The sequence below is a fragment of the Heterodontus francisci genome, chromosome 1, assembly GCF_036365525.1.
Source record: "Heterodontus francisci isolate sHetFra1 chromosome 1, sHetFra1.hap1, whole genome shotgun sequence".
Classification (NCBI taxonomy): domain Eukaryota; kingdom Metazoa; phylum Chordata; class Chondrichthyes; order Heterodontiformes; family Heterodontidae; genus Heterodontus; species Heterodontus francisci.
Window position 1 is genome coordinate 203,118,755 of NC_090371.1, and position 17,187 is coordinate 203,135,941.

General features: G+C 43.8%; 1 protein-coding gene across 5 annotated transcripts in view; it reads left to right on the forward strand.

Annotated features, from left to right (window-relative positions):
- Positions 1 to 3,735: 3,735 nt before the first annotated feature.
- LOC137374384 (protein transport protein Sec24B-like) overlaps positions 3,736 to 17,187 on the forward strand; it is a 139,146-nt gene continuing 125,694 nt past the window's right edge. For 3 of the 5 annotated variants that reach the window (XM_068040399.1, XM_068040426.1, XM_068040436.1), the window contains exons 1-2: positions 3,736 to 3,814; positions 16,466 to 16,569. The gene's annotated coding sequence lies outside the window, so the exon portion shown is untranslated. Of the gene's footprint in view, positions 3,815 to 6,473; positions 6,618 to 16,465; positions 16,570 to 17,187 lie in introns of all 5 variants that reach the window. The other 2 variants (XM_068040409.1, XM_068040417.1) reach the window with 2 other exon arrangements.

Sequence of the window (17,187 nt, forward strand, 5' to 3'; positions counted from 1 at the left end):
GAGCCTGGGGAATGGTCCTGGACTATGAGAGCCTGGGGAATTGTCCTGGACTATGAGAGCCGGGGGAATTGCCCTGGACTGCGAGAGCCTGGGGAATGGTCCTGCACTACGAGAGCCTGGGGAATGGTCCTGCACTATGAGAGCCTGGGGAATGTTCCTGCACTACGAGAGCCTGGGGAATGGTCCTGGACTGTGAGAGCCTGGGGAATGGTCCTGGACTATGACAGCAGGGGGGAATGGTCCTGGACAATGAGAGCCTGGGGAACGATCCTGCACTACGAGAGTATGGGGAATGGTCCTGCACTATGAGAGCCTGGGGAATGGTCCTGCACTACGAGAGCCTGGGGAATGGTCCTGGACTATGAGAGCCTGGGGAAGGGTCCTGGATTATGATAGCAGTGGGGAATGGTCCTGGAATATGAGAGACTGGGGAATGGTCCTGGATTATGATAGCAGTGGGGAATGGTCCTGGACGATGGGAGCCTGGGGAATGATCCTGCACGACGAGAGCCTGGGGAATGGTCCTGGACTATGAGAGCCTGGGGAATGGTCCTGGACTATGAGAGCCTGGGGAATGGTCCTGGACTATGAGTGCCTGGGGAATGGTCCTGGACTATGAGAGCCTGGGGAATTGTCCTGGACTATGAGAGCCTGAGGAATTGCCCTGGACTGCGAGAGCCTGGGGAATGGTCCTGCACTACGAGAGCCTGCGGAATGGTCCTGCACTATGAGAGCCTGGGGAATGGTCCTGCACTATGAGAGCCTGGGGAATGGTCCTGCACTACGAGAGCCTGGGGAATGGTCCTGGACTATGAGAGCCTGGGGAATTGTCCTGGACTATGAGAGCCTATGAGAAACTCACGTAAATTCTACCACAAAAGCGAAATATTGCGCATGCTGGAAACCTGGAATAAATACTCAGCTGCTCTGGTAGCATCTCTGGAGAGAGAAACAGAATTAATGGGCTGAATTTTACCACAGAGGCAGAGGCGAGTTTGGAGATGAGCGTGCCAGCAAGTTCACGCGTGAGGATGGCATGCTCTTTGTCCGATGTGTTGCAGCCTCTGTGTGATTTTTCCGGAGGGGGTTTCTCGGGCATGACAGCCATCTACCTGGAAGCAGTGGGCAGGCAATTAAAATGATTAAGCAGGCAACTGAGAGGTATTTTGCCACAAAGGTGCAGTTTTGACAGAGGTGCATGGGCCAGCACCTCATCCAAGCAGATAAGCTGGCCGCATAGCAGGAAGCCATTGACTAAAACAGCAGTCATTCAGTCTTTTGTATAAAAGGGGGAATCAGCAAAGAGGTGTTCCTGCATTGCCACAAGCTTGCTATTGTGGAAGGAGAGCTCTCGGATTGTGAGTGCTGAAAATGAGGCGGGTGGGGGTGCGGTTAGGAGTAGGAGTTAGTCTAGGTCACTGTAAGGGGCAGGGAAATTTTGCAACGGAGGTGGTCATAACTGAGGCTGTATCTGGAAATTGGTCCAGCCGTGCCTAGCCATCACCTCCTGGATGCACCCACCGTCCCTAACTGGACGGCGATTGCACAGTTGATGCACTAATTGGTCACTTCCCGCAAAATTCAACCAATGTCACGCAATGACCAGGAGCTGGGGCAGGACACGGAAATGGTTGTGATGCCGGGTTCCAATGCTCTTGGGAAAATTCAGCCCAACTTCACAGGTCAATCACCTTTCATCATTTCATCATTTTCAGCGTAGTCTCAAAAAATTTACATGTGGCAACATTCGTGAAGAGAGAAACAGAGTTAACGCTTCAGATCGATGACCTTTCATCAGATGCCAAGCTGTTTCAGTATGGCTACAACACTGGCATCTACCCAGCAATATAGAAAATTGTCCAGGTATGTCCTGTCCACAAAAAGCAGGATAAATCCAATGTGACCAATTACTGCCTCATCAATCTACTGAGCAAAGTGATGGAAGGTGTCATTGACAGTGCTGCCAAGCGACTCTTACTCAGCAATAACCTGCTCACTGATGTTCATTCTGGGTTCTGCCAGGGCCACGTGGCTCCAGGCCTCAATACAGCCTTGGTCCAAACATGGACAAAAGAGCTGAATTCAAGAGATGAGGTGAAAGTGACTGCCTTTGACATCAAGGCAGCATTTGACAGAATGGGGCTGCAAAGAGACTAGCAAAATTAAAATCAATGGAAATCAGAGGGAAAACTTTCCACTGGTTGGAGTCATACCTAGCACAAAGGAGGATGGTTGTGGTTTTTGGAGATCAATCATCTCATCTCCAGGACATCACTGCAGGAGTTCCTCAGGGTAGTGTTCTAGGCCCAACCATCTTCAGCAGCTTCATCAATGACCTTCCATCTATCATAAGGTCAGAAGTGGGGATGTTCGCTGATGATTGCATAGTGTTCAGGGCCAACTGAACCAACTGATTCCCAACTCCTCAAGTACTGAAGCAGTCTGTGCCTGTATGCAGCAAGACCTGGTCAACATTCAGGCTTGGGTTGATAAGTGGCAAGTAACATGCGCCAAACAAGTGCCAGACAATGACCATTTCCAACAGGAGAGAATTTAACCATTTCCCTTGACGTTCAAGGACATTACCATCACTGAATTTCCCACCATCAACATCCTGGGGGTTACTGTTGACCAGAAACTTAACTGGACCTGCCGTATAAATACTGTGACTACAAGAGCAGGTCAGAGGCTGGGAATTCTGCAGTGCTTAACTTACCTCTTGACTCCCCAAAACCTGTCCACCATCTACAAGACACAAGTCAGGAGTGCGATGGAATACTCTCCAATTGCCTGGATGAGTATAGATCCATCAACTCACAAGAAGCTCAGCACCATCTAGGAAAAAGCAACCCGCTTGATTAGCACCCCATCCACCACCTTAAACATTCACTGCCTCCAACACTGGCGCACAGTGGCAGCAGTATGTGCCATCTACAAAATGCACTGCAGCAACTCACTAAGCCTCCTTTGACAGCACCTTCCAAACCCATGTCCTCTATCACTTAGAAGGACAAGGGCAGCAGACGCATGGGAACACTACCACCTGCAGGTTCCCCTCCAAGCCACACATCATCCTGATTTGGAACTAATTCGTCGTTCCTTCGCTGTCGCTGGGTGAAAAACCTGGAACTCACATCCTGACAGCACTGTTGGTGTACCGACAGTACATGGACTAAAGCGGTTCGAGAAGGCAGCTCACCACCCACTAGTAAAGGGCAATTAGGGATGGGCAATAAATGCTGGCCTTGCCAGCGATGCTCAGATGCCACGAATGAATAAAAAAACTTCTCACATATACTCGTTCACCTGCCTGGTGCCCTCTGTGAACCTTCTAAATTTGAGACCCAAATACCCAAGGTTATACCCCAAAATAAGGAATTGGGGCAGTCCAATCATAGGGACAGCATGTTTATGTCCAGGCACAGGCACAGGCACAGAATCATGATGATTGCCATTCATCTTGAAAATAGCAGGAGATAGTTTTTTTCAGATCCAACCTTGGGAAAGTCATGACTGTATATTTCTGCTGGATTGCAACACAAGACTCTCAAATCAGAAAATAAGACTATTAAAAAACAATGAAATTGCATCTCTGGATTTACTGCATTAGAAAATGTTGTTGATGTTTTCATGAAATGAGCAAAAGAAGTTGCTGCAAGGAAAAAAAGATGCCGAATCACTCAGATTTCGAAAGGTTCAGATTAAGATATTTGTTCAGCCACTATGTGGTGCTGTGGAGTAGGTTAGTTGTATGCTGCGTGTAGGGAATGGTAACTGCTGCAGGAGTGTAGTCTGGAAATTCAGTAAAAGAAAGGTATTTCCTCAGATATTCTATCTCTTGGAAGAATCATCAAGTGCATTAGAGGCCTGTGATTTTTTGTAAAAAAAATTATGGGGCTGCGTGTCGCATGTTCGGGCCCCATATTGCTGCCATGAAACAATCTGACAAAGTACTTCAGCAAGAGCTCACTCTGACTGGGCTGCTGCTCAAATGGAGACTCGGTGGACATTTTGAGGCCTTGAGTACAGCAGGAATTGGTTTTTTTACAGAAAATGTTCCCCCCCCCCAAACAAAAGAGTGCTGTTTTTTTATTTCATTTCTAGTGGTTTTCTTATGAAATCTAAACTTTGCCTGTTGCACTGTAGGCCTCTGAGCAGACTAATTTAAAAACCTATCCCAGCCCCACTGCACTGTGGCTGGAGGACTTTTCAAATTTAACCTGATGGGAAGTATTGGGCCTAAACTGCAACTTTTTTTTAGAGTAGATGGAAGTGTGAGATATATTTGTCCAATAGACACAACTACTGGTAATTTTTAGGAATTGGTTTAATTTTATTTTGGTACTAAGTTTTAATTTAAATTGCAAAGACTAGGCCTTGCAGATTTGAAGAGCAGCTTTGATGCAATTCATTCAAAGAGCTGTAATTTTTACATACTGAAATATTTGTGGTGCAAATTATATACTTTTAAAACCAGTGAGTTGATTTAAAACCTGAACATTTAAGTTTCCCTGAAATAATTTATTGGGACAACATCTGGTCAGTTTATTACAGCCAAGGACACAATCCTGTTGAGAACTTTTTGTGTTGTAGCCAAGTGAGGATAATAGAACCACTGGATAAAAATGTCTGTGAGATGTATGCTCGGTGCAAGTTAGAATGTCTGTGGCATCTCTCTGAAATTTTCTATTTAACCTTTTTTGTGGTTGAACCCTTTCTGCTTTTTCCATAATGTTCCTGTTATGCTTCTTGGTCTCTGGTTTTAATCTTCTTCGCCTCTTGGTCTTTGTTTTGTCTCTCTCATTTTCTATCTTGTTGCTGTCCTGCAGCTATTTGTCCTTTGAATTGTGAAATTAATTTTGGCAACAGGGATGTGCAAGGATATTCATCTGTGCCTGGTAGGGATTGTGATATTTGCACTGGTCTGAAATTTACTGGAAGGGTTAAAAATAAGGGATCGAATAGATGATGGGAACTGCAAAATGCCTTAATTATTCCATGAGTGAGAAAGGTCATTTAACCCCTGAGAGAAATTAAGTATTCTACTTTGCTACATATGTACAGAAACAGATAATTCATTTATTTAGAGCTCTCTCAAACTCTATTATGTGAGTTGTCTCGAGCCTTTCTCCATACTTGATTGGCTACCAATTTGAAAATTCCCTTTGTTGGGATATTAGAGTCATAGAAGGGTTACAGCACAGAAAAAAAACCATTCGGCCTGTCGTGTCTGTGCCGGCTCTCTGCAAGAGCAACTCACTGAGTCCCACTCCCCTGCCTTTTCCCCATAGCCCAGTAAATTTTTTCTCTTCAGATAATTATCCAGTTCTCTTTTGAAGGCCTCGATTGAATCTGCCTCCAGCACACTCTGGGCAGTGTGTTCCAAATCCTAACCACTCGCTGCATAAAAAAGTTTTTCCTCATGTCGCTGTTGCTTCTTATGCCAATCATGCTAAATTGCTCTCCTCTGGTTCTGAATCCTTCTGCTGATGGAACAGTTTCTCCCTATCTACTCTATCCAGACCCCTTATGATTTTGAACATCTCTATGAAATCTCCTCTTAATCTTCTCTTCAAGGAGAACAGCCCCAGCTTCTCCAAGCTATCCTTGGAACCATTCTCATGAATCTTTTCTGCACCCGCTCTAATGTCTTAACATCCCTCCTAAAATGTGGTGCTCAGCACTGGACTCTCTACCCCAGTTTATACAGGTTTATCATTAACTTCCTTGCTCTTGTACTTTATGCCTTTAATTATAAAGCCCAGAATCGCTCATTGACCGCTTTCTCAACCTGCCCTGCAACCTTCAATGAGTTGTGCACAAATATCCCCAGGTCCCTCTGTGTCTGCATCCCCTTTAGAGTTGTACCCTTTAGTTTATATTGCCTCTCCTCATACTTTCTACCAAAGTGACTCACTTCACTCTCTTCTGCATTAAATTTCATCTACTTGACTGCCCATTTCACCAGCCTATGTCCTCTTGAAGTTTATCGCTACCCTTCTGTCAGTTCACAATACTTTCAAATTTTGCATCATCCACAAATTTTGAAAGTATGCCCTGTACACCCAAGTCTAGGTCATTAATATGTATTAAGAAAAGCAGGGGTCTAACACCGATGTCTGGGAACCCCACTGTATGCCATCCTCCAGCCAGAAAAACCACCATTCACCATTACTCTCTTTCCTGTCACTCAGCCAATTTCATATCCATGCTGCCACTGTCCCTTTTATTCCATAGGCTCTAACTTTGCTGACAACCTTGTTATATGGCACTTTATCAGATGCCTTTTGGAAGTCCATGTACATCACATCAATCGCATTATCCTCATCAACCATCTCTGTCACCTTATCAAAAAACTCAAGCAAGTCAGTTAAGCATGATTTTCCCTTAACCAAACCATGCTAGCATTTCTTAACTAATCCACATTTGTCCAAGTGACTGTTAATTTTGTCCCAAATTATTGTTTCTAACAGCTTTCCCACCATCGAGATTAAACTGACTGGCCTGTAGATGCTGGGCTTGTCCTTACACCCTTTTTTGTACAAGGGTGTAACATTTGCAGATCTCCAGTCCTCTGGTACCACACCTGTATCTAAGGATGATCAGCCAAGATTATGGTGAGTGCTTCTACAATTTCCACCCTTCCCCAAGAATCATTGGATGCATCTCAGTCATTTATGGCACAGGAGGCCATTGAGTCCATGCAGGCTCTCCATGGAGATGGATCGCTTGATCCCTGTACCCCTTTAAGTCAATTTCCTTCAAGTGGCCATCCAGTTTCCTTTTGAAGTCGTTGATTGTCTCTGCTTCCATCACCTTTGTGGCAGCGAGTTCCAGGTCATTACCACCCACTCCTTAAAAGAAAGTTCTTCCTCATTTTCCCCCGTATCTCTTACCCAAAATCTTCAGATTGTGTCCCCTAGTCCTTGTACCATTAGTTAATGGGAACAGTTTTTCCTTGTCTAATCTTCACTCAATCTCCTTTGTTTGAAGAAGAACCACCCCAGTCTTTCCAACGTAACCTTGTAACTAAAATTCACCCATCCATGGAACCATTCTGGTAAATCTCTTCTGCACTCTTTCAAAGGACCTTCACATCGTTCCTAAAGTGTGGTGACCAGAACTGAATGCAGTACTTCAGTTGGGGCCTAGCCAGAGCTTTATAAAGGTTCAGTATAACTTCCCTGCTTTTGTACTCAATATCTCTATTTATGAAGCCCAAGATCGATGCACATGCACCCCCAGGTCCCTCTGTTCCTGGACACTCTTCAGAACTGTGCCATTAAATATATATAGCTTCTCTCTATTCCTTCTGCACTTGTCAGTATTAAATTCCATCTGCCACTTCTCTGCCCATTCTGAAAGCCTATCTATGTCCTGTTGTAGACTATTCATATCATCCTCACTGTTTGCTACACATCCAAGTTTGGTGTCATTGGCAAATCTTGAGTTACTACCCTGTATTCCAAGATCCAAGTCATTTATATATAGCAAAAAAAACTGTGGTCCCAGCATTGGCCTTTGGGGAACACCACTGTCTACCATCCTCCAGTCTGAAAAACAGCCATTTACTTGCTGTTTCTGTCCTTAAAACAATTTCTTGTCCCGATTGGATGCTGACTGTCTTCCATGAGCCTCAATTTTGTTAGCCAGCCTTTTATGTGGTACTTTATCAAATGCTTTCCTAAAATCCATATAAACATATCCACTGCATTCTCTTCATCAACCTTCTCTGTTACTTCATCAAAAAATTCAATTAGATAATTCAAGCATGATCTGCCTTTTACAAATTCATGCTGTCTATCCTTAACTAACTTGAACCTCTACAAGTGTCTGATGATATTTTCCCCTGAATATTGTTTCTAAAACCTTACCCACCACTGATAATCTAACTGGCCTGTGGTTGCTGGGACTGTCCTTACACCCTTTTGTCACTCTCCAATCCTCTGGCACCTCTCCCGCATCCAGGCAAGATTGGAAGATTATGGCAAGCACTTCCACTATCTCCATCCCCATTTCCTTTAGCAACCTGGGATGCAAGCCATCTGGACCAGATGACTTATCTACCCTAGGCACAGCCAGCCTTTTTAGTGCCTCACCCCTCTCAAGCTTTACCCTATCCATTGCCTCTACTCTCTCCGCTTCAACAGATATTTTGTCAGATTCCACTTCCTTAGTGAACACCGATACAAAGTAATCATTAACTATATTAATCTTGCCCTGTGCCTCTAAGCATATATTACCCTCTTTGTCCCTAATAGGCACCACTCCACTTCTCACTACCTGCTTACTATTTACATGCTGGTAGAATTTTGAGTTCCCTTTATGTTGACTGTCATTTTATTCTCATCTATCGTTGGCAGTTTAATTTCCCTCTTCACCTCCCCTCTCTTTTTATTGTATGTGGCCTGGTTCTCACTTGAAGAATTCACCTGACATGTATCATATAACTTTTTTTTGTTACAGCATCATCTCTGTGCCCTCGTCATCAAGGAGCCCTGTTTTTGGTTCCCTTATCTTTCACCCTTGTTGGAATGATCCTAGCCTGTACCTGAAGCATCTCTTCTCTAAAGATAACTCATTGTTTCGATACAGGTCTTCCTCATGCTTATCAATTTTAAGTACAGCCAGCCTGTTTAATACCTCCTCTTTATCAATTTTTAGCTCACCCAATGTCTCAACTACCTCCTCTTTCATCATGACTTAGGCAGCATCTTCTTTGGTAAAGACTGATGCAAAGTACTCATTTAGTACCTCAGCCATGCCCTTTGCCTCCATGCGTAAATCCCTTTTTAGGTCCCTAATTGGCCGCACTCCTCTTTTACTAATTATGTGCCTATGGAAGACTTTTAGATTCCCTTTTATGTTAGCCGCGAGTCTCTTCTCATGCTGTCTCTTTGCTTATCAGTTTTTTCACTTTCCCTCTGAACCTTCTATATTCAGCCTAGTTCTCAATTGTATTATCCACCTGACATCTGTCATATGCACCCTTTTTCTGCTTCATCTTACTCTCAATATCTCTTTTGCCATCCAGGGAACTCTAGATCTGTGTGCCCTACCTTTCACCCTCATGGAAATGTACCTTGACTTTACCTGAACTATCTCCTCTTAATCTCCTCATGTGGTAGTACCTTACTATACAGTCCAACAATATGTTCAGTTACAGTTTTGCCTTCCAATCTTTGATTCCAATTTACTTGGGCCAGATCTGTTCTCACTCCATTGAAGTTGGCCATCCCCCAATTAATTATCTTTACACTGGATTTCTTGTTCTTTTCCATAGCTAATCTAAACCTTATGATACTATGATCGCTGTCCCCTAAATGTTCCCCTACTGACACTTGATTCACTTACCCCGCCTCACTCTCCAGAACCAGATCCAGTAATGCCTCCTTCCTTGTTAGACTGGAAACATACTGATGTAGAAAATTCTCCTGAACGCACTCTAGAAACTCCTGCCCCTCACATTTTACTATTCCAGTCTATAGTAGGATAATTAAAGTCCCCCATTATAACTACTCTATAATTCTTGACCTCTGTGTAATTTTGTTTCAAATTTGTTCCTCTATATCCTTCCCACTAATACCCCCAGCAATGTACCTCTATTATTTCTTAGCTCTAACCAAATAGATTCAGTCCTTAACCCCTCTAGGACATCCTCTCTGTCCAGCACTGTCATGTTCTCCTTAATCAATGGAACTACCCCTCCTCCTTTCCTGAACACCTTGTATCCAGAAATATTTAGTATCCAGTCCTGCCATTTTTTGAGCCAGGTCTGCATTATAGCCACAAAATCATATTTCCTTGTGGCTATCTGCGCCTGCAGCTCACCAGCCTAATTTACCGCACTCCTTGCGTTCACATGTGTACACAGAAACTAATATAGGCCTTATTACATTCCCTCTTACACTAACCCCACCTAATGTCTTACTATTTCCTACCCTGGTGCTATCTGTCTCTCCCAGTTCTCTGTGCACCTTGTTTTTCCTCTCTAATATTACCTCCTGGTTCCTGCAGCACTGCCAAGTTAGTTTAAACCCTCCCTAATAGCACTAACAAATCGTCCTGCAAGGACATTGGTCCCAGCTCTATTCAGGTACAACCAGTCTGGCTTGTACAGGTCCCATTTCCACCAGAACCGTTCCCAGTGTCCCAGTAGTAGTTGCCCGACGCTACTGTTATAAAGTAGAAAAGAAGCCTTATTCAGAATTTAGTTTAGTTCGATAGCATGCAAGGGTGAAGCTATACCACAGCTATCGGTCTTAGACCAGTATCCTCAGGGTGCACACAGACAACTCCACTTGCCAGGCAACTAATTTGTAGTAGGAGAGTGCAGGCTGAAATGGAAAGGATTTTTGTTTTACTAAATTTTAAGTTTCTCAATTTCAACAGGCCTCCCTGGTACTTTTAAAATTGAGCTTTGTACAAGGATGGAGTTATGCTGATTGTAGCCAGTGTATACGCAAACCAGTGTGAGCTGGCTCCTAGAGGTTGCTTGACTTCAGCCAGGAAGCCAGCTTGACACCTGTGAAGGAAAGAACTTGCATTTATATAATACCTTTCACATCCCCAGGGCATCTCGAAGCACTTTATATCAGTGAATTACTTTTTGAAGGCACAGCTGCCAATGGTGAAGGGAAGGAGAGGTGGAGATGGCCTTGCGGCCAGAGTCAGAGGAGCAAAGAGTTCAGGATGGCGGATGCCAGACTGAAGGTGGTTACAGAGCTAGGGAGGGGTGAGGCCACAAAAGGATTTAAATACAAGGATGAAAATTTTAAATGTAAGGCATTGGGGAACCAGGATCCAACGTAGGTCAATAAAAATAGGATCGATGGTTAAGCAGGACTTGGTGCAGGGTAGAATCTGGGCAGCCGAGTTTTAGATGAGCGCAAGATGTGAGGCTTACGAAGAGAGTGTCGTGGAGTCTGGAGATGATACTGCATAGGGATAAGGGATTCAGTGGCAGATGGGTTGAGGCATGGGCAAAGGCAGGCCATGTTAAGGCGGCAGTAGGCAGTCTTTGTGGTAAGAGTGTATGGGGTAGGAAATTCAGTTGGGGTTGAATAGGACACTGAAGTTGAGAACAGCCTGGTTCAGCCTGAAACAATAGCAGGGGAGGAGGATTGAATTGGTGTGAGTGGTCAAAATTTGCAGTGGTGACCAGTGTCAGTGGCCTGCCTGGATTTTGCTGTCAGCTGCAAAACAACAGCAATCACCGCTGACCTCGAAGAAAGCTGCCCGCAAAGATCCAGCGATCTCAGTGGTGTGAATTTTCCCTTTCCAACATAATTTGAATCTGGCATCAAGGCAAGGGATTTCATGGCGCCCAGCAACATTGAGAGTAAGCAGCCAATCACATTGAAGTACTCTCACAGACAGCAGACCAGGAAGTAAAATGCATTTACTATACTTCACTTTTATTAATTTTTACAAAGAGCAAAATAAATGATTATGACAAACCCATGGGATTACAGTGGAAGCTGAAATATCATAAACTTAAAAACGATTTAAAAGCTTGGAATTCTTATAATGGAAAAATTTGACATCACACAAATATAAAATTAGTTTTCCAGGATCAAAAAAGTTCTTCAGTAGTGGTTATGCCTTAGTACACCATTGAAAACCTAGTTATACCTCTTTAACAAGGCATAAATTTTGGGGGGGTTTTAAATAGAGATATTACAGTGTAAGGAGGGATGTACTCATCATTACACTGATTTCTAATTGATTGCACACTGGGGGCACTCAACATTGCACCCTATGGAGAAGCATAGAATCACTACTGCAACTGCTGGCTTTCCGCATTTAACTGCACATGTGCGGACTCCGGATGTTCAGTTTCAGAGGAGTAATGACGGCAAACACTGACAGTTTTACCATCATTATTACTGCATAGTTGGGACAATAGCTTTGGTGTTCCCATTATTCAACTGAGGGAAATTGCGCCTTATCCAAGACTGAATGTCTTCAGCAATCTGACAACATCGAGGCAGTAATAGGTCCAGAGCCGATGCAGTTCGATAGGTCAAGGCAGTTGGTGAAGCTATCCATCAAAAGCATATGTATGGAAGCTGAGTACATGTCTGCAAATTATGTCACCAACAGGCAACATGTATATGAGAAAGATGAGGGAGACAAGTATAAAACCTTGGGGGATTCTGGAGGTAACAGTGCCGGCCGGGGCAGGTAGAGAAGCCATTGCTGGAGATGCGCTGGCTATGACTGAATAGATGAGAGTCGAACCATACAAAGGCAATCCAACCAAGCTGCATGGAGGAGAGGGATTGGAGGAAGATGGTGTGGTCGACCTTGTCGAGCTGCAGAGAAGTCAGGAATAACAAGGAGGGATAATGGACCCTGGTCACAGTCACAGAGGATGTCGCAGCTGTTATTTAGAGATACAGCACTGAAACAGGCCCTTCGGCCCACCGAGTCTGTGCCGACCATCAACCACCCATTTATACTAACCCTACATTAATCCATATTCCTACCACCTTCCCTCAATTCCCCTACCACTTACCTACACTAGGGGCAATTTACAATGGCCAATTTACCTATCAACCTGCAAGTCTTTGGCTGTGGGAGGAAACCGGAGCACCCGGCGGAAACCCACGTGGTCACAGGGAGAACAAGCAAACTCCGCACAGGGCAGTACCCAGAATCGAACCCGGGTCACTGGAGCTGTGAGGCTGCGGTGCTAACCACTATGCTACTATGCCGTCCAGTGCTACTGAACTGTCTTCCTTCTTGCTCAACTGAGGCTTCCCCTCATTGTGTTTGATGGGGTCCTCAACCATGTCTCAAACATTTCTCACACTTCTGCTCCCGCTCTTTCCTTTCCCTTCTAGAACCACAATAAGGTTCCTGTTGTTCTCAGCAGCCTCCACATTCAAAGGATCATCCTCCGCCATTTCTGCCACCTCCAGCGTGATACCAACACCAAACACATCTTCCCCTCCCCTTTCAGCATTCCGAAGTGTCCATTCCCTCCGCAACACAGAAACCACAAAACCTGCTCGCCTTCCCATCTAAGTGCAGGAGATGCAACACCTGCCCTTTCACCTCCTCCCTTCCCACTGTCCAGACCCCAAACGCCCTTTCCGGGTGAAACAGTAATTTAACTGTATTTCCAGTTTTCTTTACTGTATTCATTTCTCGATGCGGTTTCTTCTACACTGAGGAGACCAAATGCAGATTGGGTGATTGCTTTGCTGAGCACTGTTGTTTAGTCTGCATGCATGACCCTGAGCTTCTGCTTGCCTGTCATTTCAGTGATTCTTCTGTTGCCCTGAACTAGGGGTTCTGATGAATGGTCATCAACCTGAAACGTTAACTCTGTTTCTCTCTCCAGAGAGGCTGCCAGCCCCGCTGAGTATTTCCAGCATTTTCTGTTTTTATTTTAGATTTCCAGCATCTGCAGTATTTTGCTTTTGTCCTCTAGATCTATTTTTTGTTTCTGTACTTGTCCCAGTATCACCTTGTTTTGCTTTACACCATCACCCCTTTTGTCATTTAATTTCTCCTGCCTCCACCCTTTCACAGACCTTATCCTTTGTTCTTTCATCCCCTCCGTTCCCCCCTTTTTGCTGCTTCTGTACTTGCTTATCCAACAGTTCAAAAGAATTAGAGTTGATCTCAATGAAACATAACATTTTTAAAGGACTTGACAGGGTAGCTGCTGGGCAGATGTTTCCTCTGGCTAGGGAGTCTAGTCATAGTCATAGAGAGATACAGCACTGAAACAGGCCCTTCGGCCCACCAAGAACAATTTCAGAGTAAGGAGCTGGTCATTTAGGACTGAGATGAGGAGATTTTTCATCACTTGAAAGGTTGAGTCTTTGGAATTCTCAGCTTTTGAATATAAACAAGACAGAAATTGATAGAAGGGCTGAATGGCCTTCTCCTATTTCTTGTGTTCTTATAAACTGCTAGATCACTGATTTCCCCCAGTTCTGGAAAAAAGTCATAGACCTGAACTGTTTCTCTCTACAGATGGCTTGACCTGTCGAGTATTTCCAGCATTTTTGTTTTTATGTCATTTGTGTCGTTGGTTAGGATCTTTTTGGCCCTGTGGAAGATTGGAAACCTGATTGCAAAGTTGCAATAAGGGAGTTGCAGGTAAGATGGGCACAAATTTGGGAGATTACGTGTGCCAATATTAAAGAGAGGAAAGGGAGATTGGAGATGAGGCAGTTGTTTGTGAGGACAGAAAGATTGTCAATTGGTATTTTGAGGACAGGGGGTGAATATGGTAGTTTTGAAATGGAGGGCACAGTTCATGTGAAGAGGGAAAGCATTTACAATGTTAGCTGGCAAGGGGCCAGGAATGGAAGTTAAATGAAGCGAGTGGGAGGTGCTGACTCTCGCATTTATCACAGACAAAATGAATTCTAAGAGGGCATCGGGGAGTTAGGAGGGAAAGTAGAGAGACACATGCAGGCTTGGGGTTGGATAGATGCACCTTGGGCAGAGAAGGGAAAGGGACAAGGGAGAGGCAGTTGAACGGATGGTCATCTTATTGACAACAAAGTCCATTGAATGCCTAGAACTTGCTGGAGGTGAAGCAATGACTTGGGATAACCAATAAACGTTCCATATTTGAAATCGCTGGCGCACCTTGCGTTCATAGTAACTTTTGATAATGAAGATTGATGCTGCAAGGATAACGTGATCTTGAAAATCTGTCTTCCTTGGTTTCTAAACAGCGGAGTTTGCAACTTTATTTTGTTGCTAAACACATCTTCCATTATTTACTGTTAAAATTAACAAAATATGTACCATCTGTAAAGGTTGCTGTAGCTGCCTCAGAGAGAGAGTAGAATTAGAGGCAACTGAGCAAGGATTTGCAGTCTTAGTCCATACTCTTGCAGTGATAATGCACCTTTTTCATTCAGGTTCTTCACGCCACTGAGTTCAGGAGCTCTTGGCCAGTTCCACAGCTTATGCCATGAGCACTCATTGTTCGAAGGACAATTGGACATATGTTGTGGGGGGGCGGTGTTGGGGAGTTAAAATTAGTGAGTTGGAGCTCCAGTGTTTTGAGCTACAGGACACTAAGATAAAGATTTATCCCATGGGTTTTCTGGATACAAGTTTCTCAATCTCAACTCCAGCTTCATATATCAACCCTAAATAGAAGTGAAAAAGATTGGGGAGAACTAGCACAATGCTGCGCTCGAGCCTCTCCTGGTGCTAAACTGTACATTTTCACATTAAAGGCCGTAGAATAAGTGTCAACTTCATTCTTTTGGCTGAAGAAAGTGCTGGTGAGACAAAGCTTCATGGCAAGAAGATAAGTGACAAAAAAGTTAAAAGAATTACAATTCATTGTGATTTTTTGAAAAAGGATTAATCACAGGAAATCATATTTATGCCCTATAAGCAAGTAAGTCTTGCAACCTTAAATTATAAAAAGAAAAAACCTTAAATTATTTGAGGTTTTAACATTTTCACCATGCATTCTGTCTGACCAGATGTTCACAGTCTTCCCCCGTTGAGGTATTTGATTCCTCCAACAGATGGATGATATATTCATACTATGCCAGATGTTGATTTCAACTTTCCCTAATTTGAACAGTAACTCCTAGTAAGATTTGATTTCGTAACTGGATTGCACTTAGCTGAGGCAATAATCAATTAGGGGATAAGAGCATAGCTATGCCATGAAGTATCAAAGCCAAATCTTGTTAAGGTAGCTGAACTATGCAGACCAAGGCAATTGCAGGTTCAATCCTGAGTCTCTGCTGTGGCTAATTTTGGCTGCGGCAGCAATATGCTCACCAGAATTGCGCTCCTGGATCCGGTTTGCTGCCTAGTAATCCCTGCTGGCTGTGGATAGCCGGGTGAGGACAGGATCAGGCCAGCTTGAAACAATCCACCAATACATCTCCTCGGCTCACAAGTGAACAACAGCCAGTTACTGGAGAGTGATCACCTGTGAAAATACCATAGGGAGAGGGGAGTGGAGGAGAATGCTTGTAGGGCAGGAAGGAAGGAAGACAATGCTAACCCTGGCATCCCTGTCTTTCCAAGGTCTTGCTACATTGCATGCTATTTTAATGTTAATGTTTTTCACTTAATCCCACATTAAAGGTGTGCATATTATGGGATGCCTATGGCCATCCATTACACAGGACACTGATTGGAATATTAAAATGTAAAAAAAAAATTACAAGGTAGAGTAAGAGAAAACATCTTCAGTATTTGCTTACAAATATGACTTTTGTGACCTCTGAGTATCCCTTTGAATGTTCAGACTTACACAGTCAGCATTTGTTTGATTTTGATATCACAAAGTTCAGTGTGCCAATTTTTTCCAGGTTCACATTGCTACGAAATGGTGAGCAGTGTGCCTGTGCTTTCCTGATGTGCACAGCTGGTGGGCCAGGCTCTGCATCACAAGTGTGAACTTGGAATATTACTCCTTTGTCGTATGTTTAACGTGCCCTGTCTTGTTTTTGTTCAGGTGACTCCAATACTAATACTGCTCCCCCTCAAACGGGCGTAGTGTACATCGTATCGCAAGCGTGTGCAGCGATATATGACTACTTGAAGGATTCTCATTTGAAAGTGAGTTTAAAAAATAGTTTAGGTCCGATGCCTAAACAAAGAAGTGCACAAATAGTGCCTCAGTATTTTTCTGTTATTGTAAAATATTCAAAGTAATCTAAAACAGAATATAAACCATTCAAAGCTTAAAATCAGAAGGGCTAGTTTTTTTTATTCACAGCATCGCTGGCAAGGTCAACATTCATTGCCCATCCCTAATTGCCCTTGCACTGACTGGCTTGCCAGGCCATTTCAGAGGGCAGTTAATAGTCAACCACATTGCTGTGGGTCTGGAATCATATGTGGGCCAGACCAGGTAAGGATGGCAGATTTCCTCTCCTGGAGAACATGAGTGAACCAGATATGTTTTTACGACAATCCAGTATTTTCATGATCTCCATTACTAAGACTAGCTTTTTAATTCAGATTTGTTCATTAATTGAGTTTAAATTTCCCCAGCTGCTGTGATGAGATTTGAACTCATGTCTCTGGAGTATTAGTCCAGGCCTTTGGAATACTAGTCCAGTAACATTACCACTATGCTACCGCTCCCCCTAAAGTTTTGTGGTTTTTGATTCAAAATCAACTCGGAGTGTTTACCTGATGGCTCATTAAGTTTATTTAGAATGTAGCTGAGCA